This window comes from Sorex araneus, chromosome 6 (genome assembly GCF_027595985.1).
Source record: "Sorex araneus isolate mSorAra2 chromosome 6, mSorAra2.pri, whole genome shotgun sequence".
Taxonomy (NCBI): Eukaryota; Metazoa; Chordata; class Mammalia; order Eulipotyphla; family Soricidae; genus Sorex; species Sorex araneus.
The window spans coordinates 29,759,334-29,783,354 of NC_073307.1; positions in this window are offsets into that span (position 1 = coordinate 29,759,334).

Consider the following 24,021-nt stretch of genomic DNA (forward strand, 5'->3'; position numbering starts at 1 on the left):
TCTGTAATAACTGCAGTATGTTAATTCAGGTTGTTTTTGCTGTTTCACACAGACTGAATGAAGCAAACAGAACATGATATCTTATTTTCCTTCCAAGTACAGCAAGTCCTGTTTTCTCCACTTCAAAATATATTTTGAATTTTCACTTTTTGCCACTGCCTCTGCTAACATTTTTGTGCAAACATCACCCACCTCTAGCTTGGATAACTGTAATGGCTTCCTGACTTTTCTCTTCAATTTCAGTCTTGTGTAGCTTTGTCTTTCTTTGCACAGCAGCCACTAAAAAGGACTCAAATGTGGTTCTGATACATTTAAGATTCATATTCATATTCACATCACGTTTCACAAATTCCCACCCCTCTGGTCCCTGTCCGTCATCTATAATTTTAATTGCTCCTCTCACTCTCTTTTTTAAATTTGATCTATCCTCCAAATTAGCCTCGACATGTTCGGGCAAGTCCATCTTCAGTGCATTCATTTACATGTGCATTTCTGTGCAGTTGGAATGGCCTTACCTTAGATTTTCACTTGCCTTATTACTTCTAACTGAGCTTCCACTTAAAAATTGCTTCCTTAGAGTCTTCCTTTCAGCATTCACTATCCTCGATTCTGCTTTATTTTCTTTCTAACAATTATCACCACTGTTTGCTATATTTTCTATCTACTATTTTTGTTTGTTTATTTTGGGGACACACATGGCTGTGCTCAGGGCTTTCTCCTAACTTAGTACTCAGGGATCATTCCTGGTGAGGCTCTGGGTACCTATGAGGTGTTGGGGATCAAACCCAAGTTGGTCACAAGCAAGTCAAGTAAATGCCCAGCCTGCTGTACAATCACCTTGGGCCACCTTCTGCTGTTACCTTTCTTTCCCACAAGAGTATAAGCTATGATATATACACAATATTCTAGCCTGTGATGGCAATACTGACTATAAGACCAGAAAAAATAGATGAGAAAAAAAATATGTATTTATCTATATATTACATATATACACATATATTTGCATTCATAGATAGTGAGGCAATGAGTTATTATTTTTCATAACTTTGAATCACTAAAATGACATTTGTTTATGGTATTTATTTTCAAGGGTATTATTGCAAAAAAAAACAGGAAAATAGCAACACTTCAAGATAAAGATATGAGGTATAGTAATGATATATATGTATATACATATATATGTAAATATATATGAAGGTAACAGTAAATAATTTAAAATCCTGATATCAAAGGAGACAACTTCTTAACCTATTTCTTATTGTGTACTGTAGCTTAAGAAATAAAATATGTTAAACTGTCAGTTTGTATGCACTTTTTTTCTTTTTCTGTATTAAGTTTATCATGAGGTTTAAATGCAGTCGTTTTTGTTTTATAAAAGACTTTTATTTCATTGCTCATATGAACCTTAAATCCAATGGAACGTTTCAGGAACTTTAAATGTTTGATAAAATATTTAGTGCGTAACTAGTTCCTGTTGTCTACTTAATCAATTTAATGTCATCATATAGCATGCACACTCTAGACAAATAGATGGATTTAACTTCACATTCAAATTGTTAGTCTTTAAAAATAAATTATTGATTTATAAAATATAAATAACGAAGTACATGTATATACAAACACATACATATAATACAATGTTCTTGTGAGAACATTGTAAGTTAAAGAACTTAGAATAATTCTTGGCATAATATGAACATTTTAAAATGCAAATTTTGAGTTTCATATTGTATAAACTTCCTTAGAGAGAAACAATCACCAGGCTCTGAAGAAAAGAAAATTTGGTATCAGTTATTACTTCAGAGTATTACAGAATTGGCTTCTATTCTCTACAAAAGTTCATATATCCGTTATCTTAATTTCCATAAATCTCATTAAGATTGCAGTAGTGGCATACCTTCTAAACCCAGTCATACTTTTCAGGGTGCATATGGCTCTTGGATAGAAACTGACAATGCTTTTATTTTCTGAGTTGGGGTTAATGCTTTGTACAAAGCCTTAACACTCTGACTGCTTAATCAATCTAACTGAATTGATTTGCTGTTTCAGTCAAGTAACTTGCCATTTGGTAAAACTGCAGCAAACAAATACATAGCTGAGGCCTATGATATCTCATCTTTTTTTTAATCTTTAGGGCTTATGCATACAAATATTGTAGAAATCAATGTAAACAGTATTTGGAATGTATATGAGGAAATAAATGTGACAGGAACAACAAGGAGATTAACACAAAAAGAGTATAGAAATATACAAGATATATATTATTCTTATTTTAAAGTTTTAGAGTAATTTCCAAATGTGGTACTGAAAATATATTCTAGGGATTTTATATTTAAGAGATTATGAGACATTCAGGTATTATTTTAAAAATACTTAGGGTTTAATAGAAATTTTGATTCAAAAACCTAAAGAATAGTACAACATAAACAAGTAGCTGTGCATTTTGTATTCTTCCCAGCAAAACATAGTTGACTTGGGAAATTACCTTTCTAGATTTTATGAATTGAATTATCTTACTGGGTTCTATTAATAATGGAAACCAGAATATATATATATATGGAAACTGAATATGTAAGATATATTTAGTCATTTCTTGGTTTTAATCATTTATGTCTTATTTAATTTGATTTCAAAGTTGTCAAGGCTAATAGATAATATTTTCCATAACTAGGGCACTTACATATGTTCTTTCCTGAGTGTATAAAGATATCAAATATATTTTCAACAAAGAATGTTTGAGAAGTCGTTATTATCTCTGGTCCTTATTTACTCAAGTCTAAATGGTTGAAACTTAATGAGGCTCCAGAAATTTTGATCTTATTTGTGCTTTGATTAAGCAACTATCAGAGAAGATGCTAGAGTGGTCATTAAAATTAAAATTAAAGAGGGCAAAAGGAAATGAAGACACATCCCATGCTCATAGATCAGGAGGATTAACGTTGTCAAAATGGCAATACTCTCGAGGGCATTATACAGATACTTTGCGGTCCCTATAAGAATACTTATGACAGTTTTCAAAGAATTAGAACAAACACTCCTGAAATTCATATGAAACAATAAACCCCCACGAATAGCGAAAGCAATCCATGGAGAAAAGAAGAGGGAAGTCATCACCTTTCCCAACTTCAAACTGTACAAATTTTTAATTACTACAAAGCAGTAGTAATTAAAACAGCATGGTATTGGAATAAATACAGACCAGCTGATAAATGGAATATACCTGAATATACTGACACCAACCCTCAACCCTGATCACTTAATCTTTAATAAAGGGCAAAAAAATGAAGTGAAACAAGGAATACCTCTTCAGCACATGGTACTGGGAAAGCTGGGAAGCTACATGCCAAGAGAGAAAATGGGGATATTCGTGGTGAGAAATGTTCACTGGTGGAGGGTTGGGTGTATGACTGAAATCCAATTATGAGCAGTTTTATAATGGTTTATTTCATGGTGATTCCATTTTTTAAAATAAGTGAACTCAGACCTCTTTCTAAAGTCAGACACAAAAGTCAGATCAAAGTGGATTACAAACCTCAATGTAAGATTTGAAATCGTAAGGTACCTGGAGGAAAGTGTAGTCAGAATGCATGATATGGAAGCTAAGATGAAACACCACTGATCAAGCAAGTGGAAGCAAAGATAAACAAATGGGAATACAATAAACTAAGAAGCTTCTGCACTTCAAAAGAAGAGTGACCAAGATACAAAGACAGCCCACGGAATGGGAAAAATTATTTACCTAGTACCCATCTGATAAAGGGTTAATATCAAAGATACAGAAGGAAGTGGAGAACTTTACAAGAAAAAAACATTGAACCCCATCAACAAATGGGGAGAAGAAATGAACAGAAACTTTTTCAAAGAAGAAATCCAGATTGCTAAAGTTTATAAAAATATGCTTTACACCACTCATCAACAGAGAGATGCAAATTAAAACAACAATGAGATATCACACCATAGCATTTGGCACACATAAAAAGAACAAGAACAACCTGTGCTGGTCCAGGGGTGGGAAGAAAGGAACTCTTATTCATGTTGGTGGGCATGCTAACTTGTCCAGTCTTTTTGGAAAACAGTATGGTCATTCCTCAAAAAATGGAAATTGACCTTTCTAGCATCATTCACAATAGCCAGAATTTGGAAACAACCCGAGTGCCTGACAACAGATAACTATAAAAAAACTATGATACATCTTCACAATGGAATACTATGTGGCCACCAGGGTAAATTAAGTCATGAAATTCACTTATAAATGGATGCACCTGGAGACTATATTGCTGAGTGAAATTCGTTCAAAGGAAAGGGAGAGACATAGAATGACAGCACTCATTTGTGGGATATTTAAAAACATAGTATGAGACTAATTCCCAAGGACAACAGAACCAAGGAGAACTGGTCCATGGTTGAAAGCTTGCCACAGTGGTGGGGGGATGGACAGAGGGCAGTTAGAATAGACAAGGGACCACTATGACAATTTTAGTTGGAGATGATCACTCTGGGCAAGAATTTAGTGCTTAAAGTAGGTAAAGGGACAAACATGGTAACCTTTCAGTACCTGTATTACAAACCATAATGCCCAAAAGGAAATAGAAAGAAGAAAAGTATTTGCCATAGAGACAGGTGGAGTGAGGGAGCACAGGGGTGGTGGCAGAAGGGAAACTGGGGACATTATGGATGTGAGATATCACACTACTGTTTCAGCTTTTATTTCTATAATAGTCATTTTCAAATTGGCCATCTTCATATCTTCTTCAGATAAGTATTTATTCAGACCCCGAGCCCATTTTGTGATCTTTTTTGTTATTATTGTTGAGCGTTATGTGTTTTTCATGTAGCTTATATATGAATCCCTTGTTGGATCCATAAATTAAAAATATCCTCTCTCAAACTTGTATGTGTCTATGTATGTATGTATGTGTGTATTGTTTTCTTTCACTTTTAGTTTGGAGTCATCTAATATTTCTTTTGTTTCCCTTGCCATTGGAGTATTATGATTCTTTCCTTTTTAGGGTGTGTGTGCATGTGTATATATTTTTATGTGTTTTGGAGCTCATGCAATGCTCAGGAGGTCTTCGGACCTCTCTGAGTGATTCTTAACTGTCTAAGTGAAAGGTTTAATGCAAAATCCCAAGGACATTCTAAAGTGAGGGTCTAAGAATGTACTGCTTGAACCTTGTGGTGAGTTAGATTACTCAGGTTACTCCAGCAGTCTTTGGGGAACTTCAGGGCCATCTCTGGTGACACTGTGAGGACCATTAGATGCTGAGGAACAAACTGGAATGATCTGCATATGCCTTAAACTGTCTATTATCTCTCTTGCTCCTATGATCCTTTGCTAAGTGTTCATGTTCATCTCATCCTCTCAGTTTATTTCTCCATTTGTACAATGAAATTTAGACTCCTGAAAAAAATTGTATGTGATCTTACAAATCAATGAAAGCCAATATTGGTTCTTTTGGATCTATGAATTCCATTATCAGTACTGTTTATTTCAAATTTCCTATTTATTATTAGACTGTATTCCAACTAGTTAGGGTGTGGTTTACATGGTTACAGATTATTAATTAATTGGAAAAACATCAGAAAATCCATAAGTAAGTGCATACTATTGATTTAGAATCTATGTTGAGTAAATTCTCAAGAAGTCTTACATTTGCATATACAGTTTCATTACTCATTACTTCAGTATTTTCTCAGATAGACCCAGGAAATTCTCCTCTCTATAAAAATGTCTAAATCTGTGCACATTTGGATTGATACCAAAGAGTTAGGAACATATCAGATACTGTACAGGACACTATATATATATATATATGTATATATATATATATATATATATCACTGTATCACTGTCATCCCATTGTTCATCAATTTACTCGAGCAGGCACCAGTAATGTCTCTATTACACTCAGTCCTGAGATTTTAACAGCCTCTCTTTACTCATCTTTCCCAACGGTTGGAGGCTCTTTCAGGGTCAGGGGAATGAGACCTATCGTTACTGTTTTTGACATATCGAATATGCCATGGGTAGCTTGCCAGGCTCTGCCGTGTGAGCAGAATACTCTTGGTAGCTTGCCAGGAGTATATATATATATATACATGTATATGTATACATATATGTATGTATATATAAAGAATATAATATAATACATTATATTGAAATATAATGTAATGAAATACATTATATAATTATCTTTTATATATAAGGAAATACATTATATAATTATCTTTTTCATCTTGCAGTTAATCTCTACAGTTAAAAATCAAATGAGTTGACCCAGATTACACAGATAACAGCCAACTGTAAAACTGGGATTTGGCCCCACTGTTAAACTTTAGAGCTCCTTATGTTGATCTCCTGCATGTTGTAGCAGCTAGCTGTTTGGCACTGGAACCAAAACATGATTTTGTTTATTTTATACATATGGGTTTTAATCATACATCTGTCATATTATCTATGAGAATCAAGCGAATCATTAATTTCTTTATTTACAAAATGGAGAGAATAATTATCCTCCAAGTCCCAATTCAGTGATCTTCTATGAGGAGTAAATGAATTGGGTGGATTATTCTAAGTAATTTTAAAGAACACAGTGTCTCTTTGCTTGTCTGTATTTTAAGGAATCATTTATGGGGAAGTTGTGATATATATATATATACATATATATATACTTAAGAAAATGTCAGTTAGAAAAAGAAAATGTCAGTTTTATTCCATTTTCACCATTGGATGATTAAACAATACCAGGAAATCAAGTGTTAATGTTCAGAGCTTAAATAGCAAAACTATAGAGTTTTTGTAGAATAAAACAGATATATTCCAATTCTTATGGGGATTAAGGAAACCTCTAATTAAGCGGGTCAGTTAATTATGCATGTTCAGTGAAATTATAGAAATGTTCAAATCTCAAAGGATTTCACATTATTTTGATTGACAGCACACATTTCTTACTTTGTTAATAAGAGTTTAAAAATAGCTCTATTTCTTCACCTGAAATGCTTATATCTGCAAGCATTTTTTTTTAAAAAATATCCATGTTTTCTGAACAATATATATATATTTAAGTCAATATGACTTGTAGAAGAAAAACTGTGATCAGATGAATAAAATCTTCCTAATATTAACTCATATGATCAAGAATAATAGTGTAGTTCTAAGTGTAAGGTTACAGATAAAAATAAGAATTGAGATACATACAAATGAGATTTGACATCAACTCCAAGTATTTAAAGAAATAATGGTGCATCTGTTTTAAGTTACGTATCCTGTTTAACAGGATATAGTTAGGTTGAAAATCTAAGCACTGCATGCTAACTATTTACCTCCAGAGCTCCACACTGGATGGTTTTAGAGAGCCCCTCAGGACCATCAAGGTAACCCAGGTAAGTCTTGGCATCAAAGGTCCTAGCAGTACCACATTCCATTGAACTAAAACACAATCAGTCAAGAATTTCCAAAATAAAACCTTGGGTTCACCTGAGCACTGCTTGGGAGGATCATCTCCCTATCCAACCCCCACCCAAATGATGGAAAGTAACTTCAGAGCTAGAGAATTAGCTCAAAAGGCTAGTATACATGTCTTGCATGCAGAAGACCTGGGTGAAATCACCTGAACAGCCTGGTACCCTGAACAGTGCTGAGAGTGACTTCAAAACAAGAGAAACTTGAGACAAGGAGCTAAAGCCCTTAATTACATGGACTTCAAGAGTGATTTCTGGGTCACATTTGTTTAACCTGGGAAGACAGCATCCTTTGGGCTACTTTTTATATCCATTGCGAACACCTCCAGATTCCCATCCTTTAGTCTCCCAGCTCCTTCCAGCTTTATAGAAAAAAGTATCTCTGAAGGATTATCCTGTATTTGTAGGGCCCAGGTTTCTGAGGCGTATGTTAGTTCAGGAAGAATGGTGGAGACAAAAAGATGTGCACAGAGCCAGAGGTTCTTTGTCCTCTTAACAACGTCTTCCACGCTTTTGAAAGCATCCCACACAGCTCTCTTCCTCCTGCATAGCTCAGGTGCCAGGTCATTCATCATGTTACACTCTCGACCTAGGCACACATAACTGCTGCATTCAGAAATGTTCGTTTTTTTGAGAGCAAATGCATTGTCAGGAACTAGTCCATTTCTCATGAACATTGTCTTCTTGAGATTCAGCTGCAGTCCGACCTTTCCACACTCATGGCCAAAGTTGGCCAGGATTTGTCAATATTTGGTGTTCTTAGAACAATGTCATCAGTGAAACGGAGGTGGTGTAGTTGCTGACTGTGTATCTTCACTACCATTCCTTCTCATTCTAGTCGTCGCATGACATTCTCTAGGGTGGTACTGAAGAGCTTTGGTGAAATGGTATCACCCTGCCAAACCCCTCTCCTTTTTTTACTTTCAATGATTACATTATTATCAAATTTATACTTATACTTTTGTGATGTACTTTTTAGTCATAACCTTAAAATGTGCATATTTTTCAATGTAACACATATGTACAGATATATTTTTATACATTTGTTTTAGTGATCTTATGTATTATTTACTCTAAGCTATTTGTTTCTGAATGTGAAATATGTACTTTGAAGAATAACTGTTGTATTTACACCTTCAATTTGTTTCATAGTTAATTTCATTCCCATCCCGATAAAAAAAGAGAATTTACTCATTTGTCTTTCTTGGCTCTTAATTGCCTTATGTTTTTTTCTTCATATGATTTCTGTATATACAACTCTTTCCTATTTTTTTTACTGTGTCTACATTGTCAATTTTTGAAAATTTAGCAAAAATTTAACTTCAGTATTTATAATTTAAATGTCTAAAGGTTCCATTTGGTTATTTATAAAAGTATTTATTCTATCAATATTTTCTAAAAACTTAAAAGTTTCAATTTCCTCTATTTCTCTTGTTAGGGGCGGCAGATCTCTGCCCGGGGGAGGCTAGGAGAGACAAAAGAACAAAACCAAGACAACTCTTTCTGCAAATGCATGGGGTTTATTTAAGCCAATATAGCTATATTGGGACCTTCAATTGTGCCTCAATAGTGTGGCATAACTGAAGGCCCCAACTCAAAAAGCTAGCTGTTTTTATACCCTTTTGGGGGAGAAATGAAAATCTCACATATCAAAGGGAATCACATAGGTCACTTAATTTGCATATCTAAACATTTGTTGACAAATGAAAATCTCACATATTGGGGGAAAATTACATGTATTGAATCAAAAGAGAATCATACATATCAAAGAAAATCACAGGTATTGGATCAATAGGAAAACCATACAAAAGGGAAAACCACACCTATTTCACTTAATATGCTAATTTCAACATTTGTTGACCATCCGAGCAGATGTTTGTTTACAGTTCCTAGGGGCAGTTTGTTGGCCCATTTGGTGACAAAGTCCTGCCCAGGGGAAGGTCCTGAAGACATCTTTCAAAGCAGTCAAGTAGTTACAAAGGGCAACTTCAGCGGTTAACCCTTAACCTGCCCTTCAGTTCTTGACTCTTAACTTGCCCTCCTCTTCACTCTAATGATTTGAAAAATCCATTTTATAAACTTTTTTCTATTTTTCTCGTTTTCTATTTATTGGGATTCTAACTTTTATCTTCTTGTATCTGTTATTCCTTCCTAAGTGTAAAAAACTATGCATGCCAAAGGGCGTGTGCACTCGCGGGCTCTTCGGGCGGCTGTCTTACCAACCATGTTCGCTTCTCTGGAACCACTGTGTAGGGGCTGGATCAGGACGGCTGTTGGCCGAGGACAGGCGAAAGAAGAACGAGGACCAAGCTGGTTGCTGATTAGTTACCATTTTCTTCCATCTTTCTCATCTCTAGCACTCCTAGCTCCATCCTCTCTCTGGATCTACTGCAGCCCCTCTCTTGTCTCTCTCCTCCCTTTTTCTCTCGTCCTTGCCCCTAGGCTACACACAGCCAGGTAGCAAAATCAACATAAGAAAGCCCTTCCTGAGGGTCCACCAGGTTCAAAGGGAACACAACCTAGGGGCATTCCAAAGCCCTTCCTGACTGCCAGTAGGCAAAATACCTCTTAAGGGGTTTTTCTCCTCTCCTTAGTCCAAACACTCATTAACATCTTAATACTAGTTATTTTTGTATGGACATAGCAAGAGATACATTGAAGTTTGCAAGGCAGCTCTCCTGGCAACATCTTGCCACAGACTCAGACTACTCAAGCCAGATTAATCATTCCTAACCCTAGCAGAGTCCAAATCTAGTTATCACTGTTTGGATCATGACAGCATTTGTCCATGACCAAGCTCTTAACTTATAGTTAAGCATTAGGCACTTTGGCCAGGCCCATCTCGATGCCAGGGTAGCACACAACTCACCGCTTGCCCTGGGTCTGGCCTGTCCCTCGTCGGCCAGACCCCCTGCTTTTGGGGGTGCTAGGAAATAAGGGCAGCTGAGGCTTAGGTCAAGAGAACAGATGCCCAGGAGGAAAATATCATGTAGAGTCAAATGACTCCCAGGTTACAAAAGCATAGCATTTACTAAGTTTCCTGTGTCCATACAAAAAGGACATTGCTCTGAATAAACTATGCAAAGAACTCAAGGAGAAGAGAAAAACAATATTTACAAGTCAACAGAATACAAAGAAAGAAGTTACAAATAAACAGAGGAATGGGAGCACTGTGATGGGAGTTACCCAATAAACCTAAACTATCAGAGGCTATGTTATCCTACACTAAGTATGTGCCATTTTCTTGCATTATGTACATTACTTTGTTGAGTTTATTTACTAGGAGACATATCTCTCTGGGAATCTCCTACGAACTGTGCATAGAATGTCACTATGAAACTCTTTGAACTGGTGCTGTAGTGATAGTACAGCGGGTAAGGCATTTGCCGTGCACGCGGCCGACCCGGGTTAGATTCCCAACATCCCATAAGGTCCCCTTGATGTCGGTGGGCCCCACGGGTGACTTACGTGAAGCGGGGAGGAGAAAGACGGTCACTTTCTCTCCAACCGCCTCAAACACCCAGGACCCAGGGTTACTGGGTTCTTGTCTCGCTCTCGGAAAAGAATTTCAGGAGTAGACAAGCAGTGAAGTAACAGACTTTATTTAGAAGGTCTTAGGGAAGGAGGAAGGGATAAGTGGAAAAGGAAAACCAGTAGGAGTAACGCGCTCAAGAAAGAACACGGGCTCCTCCAAAGATGGAGAGAGCTCTACACACATCCTAGCACTGGACACGAAAGCATGAAAGTACACATCTCAAGGGGGGAGATGCGGCGACACATGTGCTCGGCCACATGGCACAAGCAGCACATGGGCTCAGGCAGCATATGCGCGCACTTCCTTTGTTCAAGGTGGCCTTTATAGGGTTTCTCCAACCTGCCCCCACGTGGGGGCTTCTTCCCAGGTAAAAGTCCGTTGCTAAGGAGCTAAGGAGGTTACCAGGGAGGTTGGGAGTGGTGATGGCCTTCTTTGGGGAACCCCCTGGGGAGGGGTCTATTGTCCTCAGGGTCTGCTGATGGTTTCTTCCGGGTCTTTTGTTTTCTTGAATCTGCACATCTTAAGAGTCCCCTTCCCAGAGACTCTGTTAAATCTCAATTTTCATTGCCAAGGGCCTTTCCCTATCTACCTGCCTACATCACCCTGAACACCACCAGGGGTAATTCCTGAGTGCAGAGCCAGGAGTAACCCCTGTGCATTGCCGGGTGTGACCCAAAAAGCAAAAAAAAAAAAATAATAATAGTAGTAATAAAAAAATAATAAACTGTTTCAACCTTATTATGCTTTTGATTGTCCCACACAAGTTTAAAAATATTTTTCTCTCTGACACAAGAACATGCATGACTGCACAAATTGTGAATATTTCTCTCTCTGACATAAGAACAGGCATGACTACACAAATTGTGAATATTTCTCTCTCTGACACAAGAACAGGCATGACTTCACAAATTATGTGCTATAGTTCTGGAAAATCAATTTTTAAAAGAGAAATTTTATTAATATTTTCATGCACTTATAACAGTATGGGTAGCATCTGTTTCAGTTCAGTATGTTTTACAATTCCAATTTCATTGTACTAAATTTTACTTTTAATCAAATGTTACCATTCATAAATTTCTCATATCATTTTCTCTTTTCATGTCATTTTCACCGTGCTTTTGAAATACTTTTATCTTTTTTTTGGGGGGGAGTTAAGCTTGCAATTTTCTCATGACAAGTTGAAAAACAGCCCTTGCTAAAAATCATATAAGCCAGAGTTTCTTAACTAATAGCACTACATTTCTGTATATAAACATTTGTCAAGCTGAGATTTTTTTTATATTAATAACTAAATTTTTGGAAGACAGTCAAATTTAGCACACCATCCACTAAGTAACTGAACTGTTCTAAAATTATTATGTGAAAGTGTCAATACTTTTAAAAATATTCTCTGTCCCTAGAATATCATCAAGTTTAGCAATGAGTTGTGTGACCGCACTGATAATACCATCATCTTGGATTACCTGTGTTTGAGTGTAGGGGTAGGGATACTAATTGTAACTATAAGCTGGGTAACTGCAAACTGAAGATGTGTATCAGTAAGTCATGGTCCTATTTCTGTATCTTCTGTGAACACAGCTAACTTATGGCACAGCTATAGGACTTGACTTGAGATCTTTATTACCAGGGAGGACAAAAGCAACATAATTTACTGGTTTAATAACACAAAGCAATCCCCAAGTATTGGGGGACAAAAGCAACATATCTTCCTGGCTTAATAATACAAAGTAATCCCCCAAGAATTATGTATGTAAAAGGAACAGCGACAATAGGGCTGCTGTTTTAGAGCCAACACATTACCTTTACCATTAAACTTATCTCTAGAGTCAAAGAGACGGTATAAAGGTTAAGTCATATGGTTTGGATGCAGTCTACCCCAGTTGGATCCCCAGTATCACCAGAGGCCTGGGTAATCTCCAGCACTGCAAGGCCCAAGAGCATTACATCCTTGGATCCTGCATTGAACACTGGACCAGTTGGCTGAGAATTATCTTGGGTCTCCTGACCACTGCTTGGAAACTGCCCCAGCCCAAATTCCCTCAACAAATAAGAACCATACACCCCACACCACATACCCCACACCCATTCCCTCTCTTGTAAACTCACAGAAGATTTCAGTATTTAAATTCTGCATAAAATGAAAAAAATCATTTTCTGTTCAACTCTCTGATATTCATTCTTTAAAAGAAATGATGTATTTTTTTTTAAAAAATGTTATGCTCTCTAAAAAAAATGTTATTTTAGTATCAAATATTACTTCTCAATACTATGCCCTTTGAAATTCAAGTTCAAGAAAATCTTTGGGAAATGCACGGCAGTTCATATTGTTTCCTATGGATTATTTCAAGGCTATTGGGAAGATTGATATGAGACCCTTCATGACGTCCAAAGTTACTCAGATCCAGGACTTAATGGCTTCATAAAATGTCAGTGTGAGTGATGCTGTTGGTGAAGGAATTTTACTGAAATAATTAATTGAGTACACAGAGCAATTCCTCTTCAATATGACATCACTCTATCATTCAATGAAAATTATAGTGAGTCATATGTGAAATAATTTAGTAAACTGAATCAGTATAATTTCATACCGGAAAAATAACCTAGCTATTTTAGGAAGCAAGGTAGGTAAATATCAAACAGTCTAATAAATTTCCTTCTCATTTTTAGGTGCTTTTTCTGCTGTCAATGTGGTGTTACGTTAAGATTTTACATCAACCTTCAAGGTTGTAGTTCAAATTGTGAGTTCAGGAAAAAAAAAGCATGAAAATAGAGTAAGTCATATTGGGTCCAGGATGGTGAAAAAAATTTTATGAATAATTTTTCTTTATCTTGTTACTCCGACATATATTCCACTAACTGGAATCAACTAAATAAGAAGTTTCCAGAGCCTAAGAGATAGTACAGTGGGTAGGGCACTTGATTTGCAGAGGGCCAACCCAGGTTGATACCCAGCATCACATATGGTCTCCTGAGCATGCCAGGAGTGAGCACAGAGCTAGACTCAGCTCTAAGCATAAGTGTTGTGTGTCCCTAAAAACCCCCTCCAAAAATAAATGTTTCCACTGAAGGTACATGAGTAAATCCCAAAATTGACAATGATAATATCCATGAAAAATACAATTTTGTAAGTTTTAATAGTTAGTTGAATCAACTTATACTTAGATTGACTTCTACATAAACCTTGGTAATCCCATCCTAAGATCCCAGAATACTTGGAATTTCTGAGTTAAGACATGACGAGAGCCAAAACATCTGGGAAAGGCAAAAGACAAAACAGATTTTAAATACATACTTTCAAAAACGTCACATCATCCCACAAACTGAAATAACTCAATTGATCTCCCAAAGCATAAGATTGTCCCACTGAACATGGGACAATCCTTGCCAGTTGATGGACAGTAGACTCTGCTTCCTGTGACCCCCGGGTTATGTGCTTTATCACCAAGTAAGGAAAGATGCTCTAGTTCCTTGAAATTTGCCCACAAGTTTCCCAGTCCTGTTCAGGTGTCTAGTATACTTGCTGCTGACACTAGTGTACTTGAGTCGCTAGTTGTTGCTCATGCCTGATTAAACACTGTCACACCAAGGTCCAGGCACTAGATACTGAATTGCCAAGGCATTAATCAGGTCTGCTTAAACTTGGAGCTACAACCCCAGAAACTTCAAAATTACCCATATGTCATCCAGTCTAACTACAACAGAGACTCCAAGATCCTATACAGACCTTTGTGGAGTCCTAGACATAACGTGGAGACTGAAAAACTCAGTTACCAGTGGATGGAGACAAGTGCAGAAAGAACAAAACACAGCTATATGACTGAGTAAGACTCCAAAGCAACAGTACTAATGTTACTCACTGAGAATAATGGAAAAGAAATTCAATGAAGAATACAGTAGATAAACTAAAAATATATATATAATAGAGGATTCAACAGAATAATTGGGGGAACTGAATTTGTGAGCTCAAAGAAGTGTCGGAGGGAAGAGGAGGAAGAAGAGTAAGAAGAGGAGGAGGAAGAGGAGGAAGATGCTGTGCAAACAATGACAATAACTAAATGGGGCAGCATCAACTGGGAAATTCATATCATGGGCCAGGTCAGAAAAGAAATATGTCAACATTTAGGCAAAGATCTCGAACAGATAAAAATGCAACTTTGTTTAAAAACTGGTTTTGCTATCTGGGGAAACTAATTTTCTTCAACTGTATTTAGATTTATATTTTCAAATAGGTTAAATGAAGATTTTAAATTATAAATCCCCCTTTTCACTTTTTCCCTCTCTTCTCTTGTGCCAATTTGGACAAATTTTAATTTTTTTTATATTTCTTGTTAACTTGACAGTAATATTAATATCAAAATTTTCTGTTCTACTGTTTATTTTCCTACTTCTACACTCAAAAACTAAAATATTCTGTATTCTATGAAAAAATAATACATAAATGTGAAGCTAGCAATGCCCTTGAAATGGTTTGTTATTTATCTTGTGCCCATTTCTTCATATTGAAAGCTTCTGATTCTCACTTTTCTTGTCTCAAAATTTATGCTTTGCTGGGGCTGGAAGTGATAGCACAGCGGGTAGGGCATTTGCCTTGAATGTGGCTGATGTGGGTTCGATTCCCAGCATCCCATATGGTCCCCTGAGCACCGCTAGGGGTAATTCCTGAGTTAAGAGCCAGGAATAACCCCTGTGCATCGCCGGGTGTGACCCAAAAAGCAAAAAAAAAAAAAAAAAAAATTATGCTTTCCTTTTAGAGATAACTAAGGAAGTTTGGTTCTATAAAATTGTTTTAATATATTTTCAGTTTCACAAATAATTAATATATGTTAAATAATCTTATTACATTATCATTCAACTAAAATTGAACAGCAAAAAATTCTAACAAAACTTCACATAGTTTCTGTCTTATTATAAGATCTGTGTTTTAATTTAATTTGTAATGACCAGAATTTTTACTTGACCATATTCTTGGACAAATAATTTGATATATCTGCTAAGTCCTTCTATGCCCAAAACATTTGTTTGGCAGATAGATTTTATCTCAACTGGACAGTGGAAACACAATCGTCTCTCAATAATCTGTAGATAATTGCCCAGTATTTTGCTTTCTTTATAGCAAATGTCAATTCTGCAACTTAAAAAATATTACATTTTGGGTGCTTATAAAATTTTCTTTTTAAAATTCAGTAAAGTAGCCACATTATATTAAAGAGCATGTTTCCTCCTGCTCTTTCTTCCTTCTCTTCATATTGTTTTTACTTTTACATTAAAATATGGCAATAAGATCACTTTTTGGGGGGGTTGTTTTGGACCACACTTGGTGGCATCAGGGGTTACTCCTAGCTCTGCACTCAGGAATTACTCTTACTGGTGTTTATGGGGCCATAAGGGATGCTGGGGATCAAACCCAGGTTGGCCTGGTGTAAGGCAAGAGCCCTACCCGAAGTACTATTTCTGTTGTCCCAAGATCATTTTTTAAATGTCACTGTCATCCCGTTGCTCATCGATTTGTTCAAGCAGGCACCAGCAACGTCTCTCATTGAGAGACTTATTGTTACTGTTTTTGGCATATCCAATACGCACGGGTAGCTTGCCAGGCTCTGCCGTGTGGGCTCGATACTCTCGGTAGCTTGCCGGGCTCTCTGAGAGGGGCGGAGGAATCGAACTCCGATTGGCCGCGTGAAAGGTGAACGCCCAACAGCTGTGCCATCATCACTCCTTTTTTAGCATAGTCTCTCTTGCCTTCTCAATCTTTTTACTTGCTTTTACTTCCCAATAGTGTATTTTCTATATCTTTGTCTTTGATGTTTCTTCTTCATATATTCTTACTGGTTGATTTTGTTTAACTCTTCAGCTTTTACTATTTCATACCAGTCAAGAGCTCTTAAATATGTATCTCTGTAAAACATTTCTTTTAAAATGGCATACATATGGTCAAAAGGCATAAATGCTCTCCATAATAAGTAATCAGGGGAATGCAAATGAGATACCACCTACACCAGTGAGACTGTCATACATAGAAAAGAACAGAATAGTCCAGGCTTGTGAGAATGTGAGGAAAAAGAAAACTCCATCCACTGTTGATGGCAATGCAAAGCAAACGCCCTACCCTCTGTGCTATCGCTCCAGCCCCTTTACTATCTTTTCTAAGCTGCTACACAACAGGCTCAACTGTGACTCCAGGAAAAGAATGCAGGTGTTAAACTGAAGAAAAAAGTCTATGTTTAAACTATGTTTAAACTTTACTTTTTGATGCTTAAAAATGAACAAAATATATAGTTTTTCTTCTAGAGGTATCTATCATAAAAGATATTTAAACAGTAATGTATAGAGGAAGTATGCTGGCTAATTTTATCTGTTACGCTAATTAACCATAAGATGGTCAACTATTGAAATATTATACTGATATGTGTAATACCTCCACTACCCAGATACCACCACACTTCAGGCTGCTTTCTGGACACTCGGGCTGGGCCTCACGCATGAGTGAAGCCCCATAGGATCAGGTAAAGCAGAGCTTTGTGACCTTGAACTCTAGGTTCAACGGGACCCGCAAACAGAGATCCTCTGCCTGCTTCCCCCAATCTCAGGTACCCCAGGGATCACAACCAGATAACCCACCCTACCAGCACCAGATAAATACCTCATTGGCCCACCTCCACTACCTCCACTACCTAGCCACCGCCAAGCTCCAGGCCACTTTCCGGACAACGCAGCTGCTTCGATGCATCATAAGACACTTAATACATTTTTCATAATTATTGCACCATATTTCATGGGGTTCAAATATGGTGTGAACCATGGGAACACCTGTAAGGGCAATCAGAGGCCGCCCTAAAAGCCTACATCATCCCTCTCGGAGAGCCCAGAAAGCTACTGAGAGTATCTTGCCCACACGGCAGAGCCTGGCAAGCTACCCGTGGCGTATTCAATATGCTAAAAACAATAACAACATTGGGCCTCATTCCCCTGACACTGAAAAAGCCCCCAATATGGCAGCATTCAGAAGGATGAGCAAGGAGAGGCTTATAAAATCTCAGAGACGAACTAGACTACCAAAACAAAGGAGGACTAAAGTGACTGTACTTTCAATGCACGTATGCTGGCATTGGAAGTATCCATCGAGGACCTGATCGTGCAATCACAGAAGATCAAGTATGACATCATTGGTCTGACTGAGACGAGAAGGCATTGATCACATCATGCCATTTTCGACACTGGAGAAGAACTGTTCCTTAGAACATGCAACAATAGAAGCATCGGTAGTCTCAGTGTCCTTGTCAACTGAACTTGGCCATGAGCATTGATTCATTTGAATGCCTAACAACCTGAATTGGATGATTATGCTTGAATATATGTGGCTCACTGCCGTTAGTTTCTATCTTCGTCATCTATGCACCAACATCCAACTTTGATGAAAAAGAAATTGAGAAATTCTACATGGAGCTAGAGATGTTCTATAAAGAAGACCACACCTACTACAAGATCATTGTTGGTGTTTTTAATTCCAAGATAGGACCGAGAAGGTTGCCTGAAAAACTCCACATCAGGACCCATGGTATAGAAAGGAATGAACAGGGTGAGAGACTGCTTGAGTTCATCATGCCGATCAAGACCAATCATGGTAAGTCACAGTTCCAGAAGGCCGAATCAAAACGTTGGACATGGGAGTCTCTCGGTGGATAGTTCCACAACAAAATTGACCACATCATATTCAATCAAAGGTTTTGCCTGACCGATGACACTGTTGTCCCCAAATTCCAAATGGGATTGGACCACAGTCTCCTTTGTGCAAAATTCTACTTTACAGAGTGGAGAGAAAGGGCTGCAAAGTTTAAGTTTAAGAAGAGAACTCCCAGAATTACCACCAACTGGGAGCTCTTTGGTATTATTGTTGACAACAGCGATGAGGAATATGATTGATTGGTTCAGCACCTCCATGACTGTGTGAGGAATGCCAAGAGTAGGAAAGCCACAAACAGACACCTGTCTTGGAAAACTCTTGAGCTCATTCACCAACGTGGTTTGGCATGAGCCTCAGGAAATCACAAGCTAACATTCGAGTTTGCAATGCTCTGTAGAGAAGTGATAAAGGAAGACCTCAAAGAGAGAAGAGCAGCAGTGTTGGTCAATGCAGCAAAAGCCGGAAAAAGTATTTGTAATGCTCACCTGTCCTTCGCCTACGACAAAACCAAGATGACTGCCCTCCACCATCCTGATGGATCTGTCACATCTTCCAGAAGGGTAATGGAGAGGATTATTTATTACTTCTAATTGGATCTCTTTGACTACAGCTGAATCTCACCATGACAATGTTCATGAAAAACGAACTAGTCCCTGACATTTCATTTGCTCTCAAAGGAACGAACATCTCCGAATGAAGCAGTTATGTGTACCTGGGTCGAGAACTCAACATGAGGAACGACTTGCTGCCAGAACTGTGCAGGAGGAAGAGAGCAGCGTGGAACGCCTTTAAGAACATCAAAAAAGTTGTTAAGAGGACAAAGAACCTCTGGATCTAGGCACATCTTTTCGACTCCTCCGCTCTTCCTGCACTAACATATGCCTCAGAGACATGGGCCCTACGAAAACAGGATGAGAACCTTATTCAGGTATCCAAAAGAGGAATCAAAAGAGTTCTGCTTGGAATATCACATTTCACTCAAGTTATAGAAGGAATCCGGAGTTCCGACCTCCTTTTACGGTCAAGAATCAGGGACGCTGTCGCGTTTGCCAAGGTGTCAAAAATCAGATGGCCTGGACACGGAATGCATTTTGAAGACCACCACCGGACTAGAGCTGTTACCTACTGGATTCCATGGGAGGTCAAAAGACTGCATGGCCGCCCACCTATGAGATGGTCAGACTTCTTTGTCAAAATTCTGAATGAATGGTTTGAGGTTCTTCATGTTCCTGGAGCGAGCAGATACCATTGGGCTACACTAGCACGCAACAGGGATGAATGGAGACGTTACTGCCACCCACTCGAGCAAATTGAAGATCAATGAGATGACAAGTGGTACTGATATGTTTGTTTCTGGATGGGATTAATAATTTAATTTGATACACTGAATAAAGTAGATTGTCCTCCCAATATCACTGTCCCACAGTCTAATGAAAAAGACCAACAATGTGATAATCCATTTGGTTTACCTATCACAGAGGGAACATATATCATATCATACCATATCATATGTCATATGATATTTAATATATTATATATTATATATAATCATTAGCTCTCCTGAGTTTCCAGCTTTCCAACTGCAGATCTTGGGATTTCTCAGCCTCTATAATTGTATGAATCCATTTCTTAAAGTAAATCTCTCTTTAAATATATATATAATATGCATAGCATATATATGCATATATATGCAAACTCCATACTGATTCCATTCGTCTGAAAAACTAATTCACATTTGCACTTAATTCCATTTACAAATATGCTACACTAGCATTAAATACTTACAATACATGTTACTAAGAAGTTTATATAATTCTTTATCTTTAATTATCACAATTGTCTTTGACAATAGCTGTTATTAAACAAATTTTAGAGGGAGAAGTCCAAGAGAATTTAGAAACTTTTCTAAGATGAAAAACTAGTAAATGGTAGTCTAAAGATTCAGTTATCCTCTGTGACACACACTCTTATGGTTAGTTCCAACCATTGACCAGTTCTCCTAGCCCTTGTTTTCCCAGGCCTTGGATATTAGTTTTCTACTTTTTTATATATACACAAATGAATGCAGTCATTCTATATCTGTTCCTCTTCGTCTAACTCATTTCACTCAGCATGCTACTCTCCATGTCCATCTATTTATAAGCAAATTTCATGACTTCATTTTTTGTAACCATTGTGTAGTATTCCATAATGTAGATTGGAATGTAGTATTCCATAACATAGATGTGCCATAGTTTCTTTAACCAGTCGTCGTTCTCGGGCTCTAAGGTTATTTCCAGATTCTGGCTATTGTGAATATTACTGCAATAAACATTGAAGTGCAGATGACATTTCTACTGTGTATTTTTGGACCCCTCCAGATACACATTTTCCCAGATGTAGTTTTGCTGGGTCAAATGGGAGCTCAATTTCTAGTTTTTTGAGGAATGCTCATATTGTTTTCCAAAAACGCCTGACCAGTCAGCATTCTCACCAGGAATGAATTAGAGTTCTTTCCCCACTGCATCCTCGCTGGCACTGGTTGTCCCTGTTCTTTTGAATATGTGCCAGTATTTGTGGTGAGAGATAAAGGGACCAGTACCAGTATGAGAAATAGTTGGAAATGATCACACTGAACAACAACTGAATATTAAAAGTAGGAAAAGTGATATACATCATGACAACCTTTCAGTATATGTATTACAAACTGAAATGCCAAAAAGACAAGAGAGAGAGAGAGACAGAGAGAGACAGAGAGAAAGGAAGGGAGAAGAAAAGTGCTTGCCACAGAGGCAGACTGGGTGGGGGGCAGGGGGAGAGGTAGAGGATGATGGGAGGGAAAATGGGACACCTGTACTGGGAAAGGTACAGTGGTGGAGGGATGGGTGTTGGAACACTGTATGAATGAAACATAATAATGAACAGCTTTGTAGGGTCATTCTCATGGTGATTAAATAAAAAAAATCTATTAAGAATAATTTAAAAAATAAAGATTCAGTTATCTCTTACCAAAATCTGCAGTACTGATTAGCTCTGAAGTAGCAGTCATCCTATACTGAAGGTCTGTCATTTTAGAAAGCCTATTTTTGACATACAAAGAGAACAATCCCATAAGAGTTTTCCTTAACACATAAGCATTAATTTACATTTTACTTATAACCCAAATTTTATAGTAATATTTAAACAGGTATTACTAAAGATTAAAAATCTATTGTAAGTGCCAAAAAGCTTAGATTTTTCTGGACTCAGGATCAAAGCTGTCAGTCTGTGTGAACCACAGTTCTTTTCCCTGGATAGGATTACTTATAAATGAGAACTAGATTTATCATTTATGAAATGCAAAACAGGAGACATACTTTTCCCCTAAAATTTATAGTAAGAAGATAACAAGACTAATAAATTATTATATTTTGCATAATCAAGTCTATTTCTGAGTTACTTCTTCTAAGTATACTTCTTTAACTTAGCAGTTAGCCAGACAAGAACTTCCATATATTATTTGTATTAGCTAAAATGTAAAGTAAATTGTGTATTTTATTTTAAAATAGTGAAATTATAAAACAAAATCATAAGAAATACATAAAATTTTTCATTTTAATAAGGCAAATCATTATAAACTCTAAAAGGAAGAACTACTTATGATTTTAAGACATTCTCAACTTATGTCACTGTCACTGTCATCCCACTGCTCATCGATTTGTTCGAGCGGGCACCAGTAACATCTCTCATTGAGAGACTTATTGTTACTGTTTTTGGCATATCCAATACACAGGGGTAGCTTGCCAGGCTCTGCCGCGTGGGCGGGATACTCTCGGTAGCTTGCCGGGCTCTCTGAGAGGAGCGGAGGAATCGAACTCGGGTCGGCCTCGTGAAAGGTGAACGCCCAACAGCTGTGCTATCGCTCCAGCCCTCAACTTATGTAGATATGATAAATATAAGTATTAATTTTTTAAATCACAGTTTTATACTGATTTCAGGGAAATACAATTTAAAATAGAAGTAGAATATATTCACACACACACACACACACACACACGCACACCAAACACTTATTTACTTACACATTTCTGAAATGTCACTGCCACTTTTTTCAAATAATTCCATCCTAAAATTCAACACTTTTCTTTAAATCCCACATTTTAGAGGGATCATTCTGTATTTGTTCCTCTCCTTCTGGATCTCTTCACTCATCATGATACTCTCCAGATCCAGTTAAATAGTAGTAAAATTGCATATTTTCATCTTTTCTTATAGCTGAGTAGCATTATATCATGGATATTACCGCAGTTTCTTGATCCAGTCATCTATTCCTTGACTGTTCATAGGTTGTTTCCAGATTTTAGCTATTTTGAGTAGTGTTGCAATGGACATTGTAGTACAGATGTCTTTTCTGAATAGTTTTTAGGTCCTTAGGGCTATGTAGGTTACAATAAGTGGAAATGATTCATCAAATGGAAGACCAATTCTTAGGTTTCTACACAGTTTTCCAAAAATGTTGAACCACTTGACATTTCCATTAGCTCTGGATGTGGGTTTTTTTCTGCCACAGCTGTGCCGACACTGATTGTTTTGTTCTTTTTTATGTGGGCCAGTATCACTAGTAGGATAATATTTCATTGTTTTTATTTACATTTCCCTGATAAAAAAATGTGTTGCATTTTTCATATGCTTATTGGCCATCTGTATATCTTCTTTGAGGAAGATAATGGGGATATTACAATACTAAATGTCTACTACACAACAGCAGACTCACTGATGGACTTCTCAGAACTAGACACTACTACACGAACAGTCTCCTTGATGGAGTTCCCAGAATTAAACACCACCATAAAATTCTTTGCACAGGAGCATAATGGAATTACTAAACTAAGGTATTATGCTAATAAGGGAAAGGAGAACATAATATAAAAAATACATTAGCTTTCATTATTCTGTGAATCCTTTAAATGCCCATGATTAATTTTATGTAGTCTTTCACAAATTCATTTATATGTATCATTGCAAAATAAAAATTTTAAAAAAGCCCCCCGAAATCAGATTTAATAATAAAAGCACAATGTTTAACATATTCACTCTATTTCTTATTTTGTTTGACTCATCTCTTCCCAGTCAAAAAAATTGTATCCCTATAAGCCTATCTTACACCAAAAAGAAAGAGCTTTGCAGAGCTTGGTATTTAAGACAATTGTGTGCCTAGTTAGGGAAATATTCCGTGACCTTTAAACATATGAATGGTAACAAGCTATTTTCTTAATGATCCCTATTAAGGTATAACAAAGTAATCTTTAAAAATAACCTTAAAAATCATTTGGATTAACAAAATTTATCTAGCTTGCAAATTTGCAGATTCAATTATGTTTCAGCT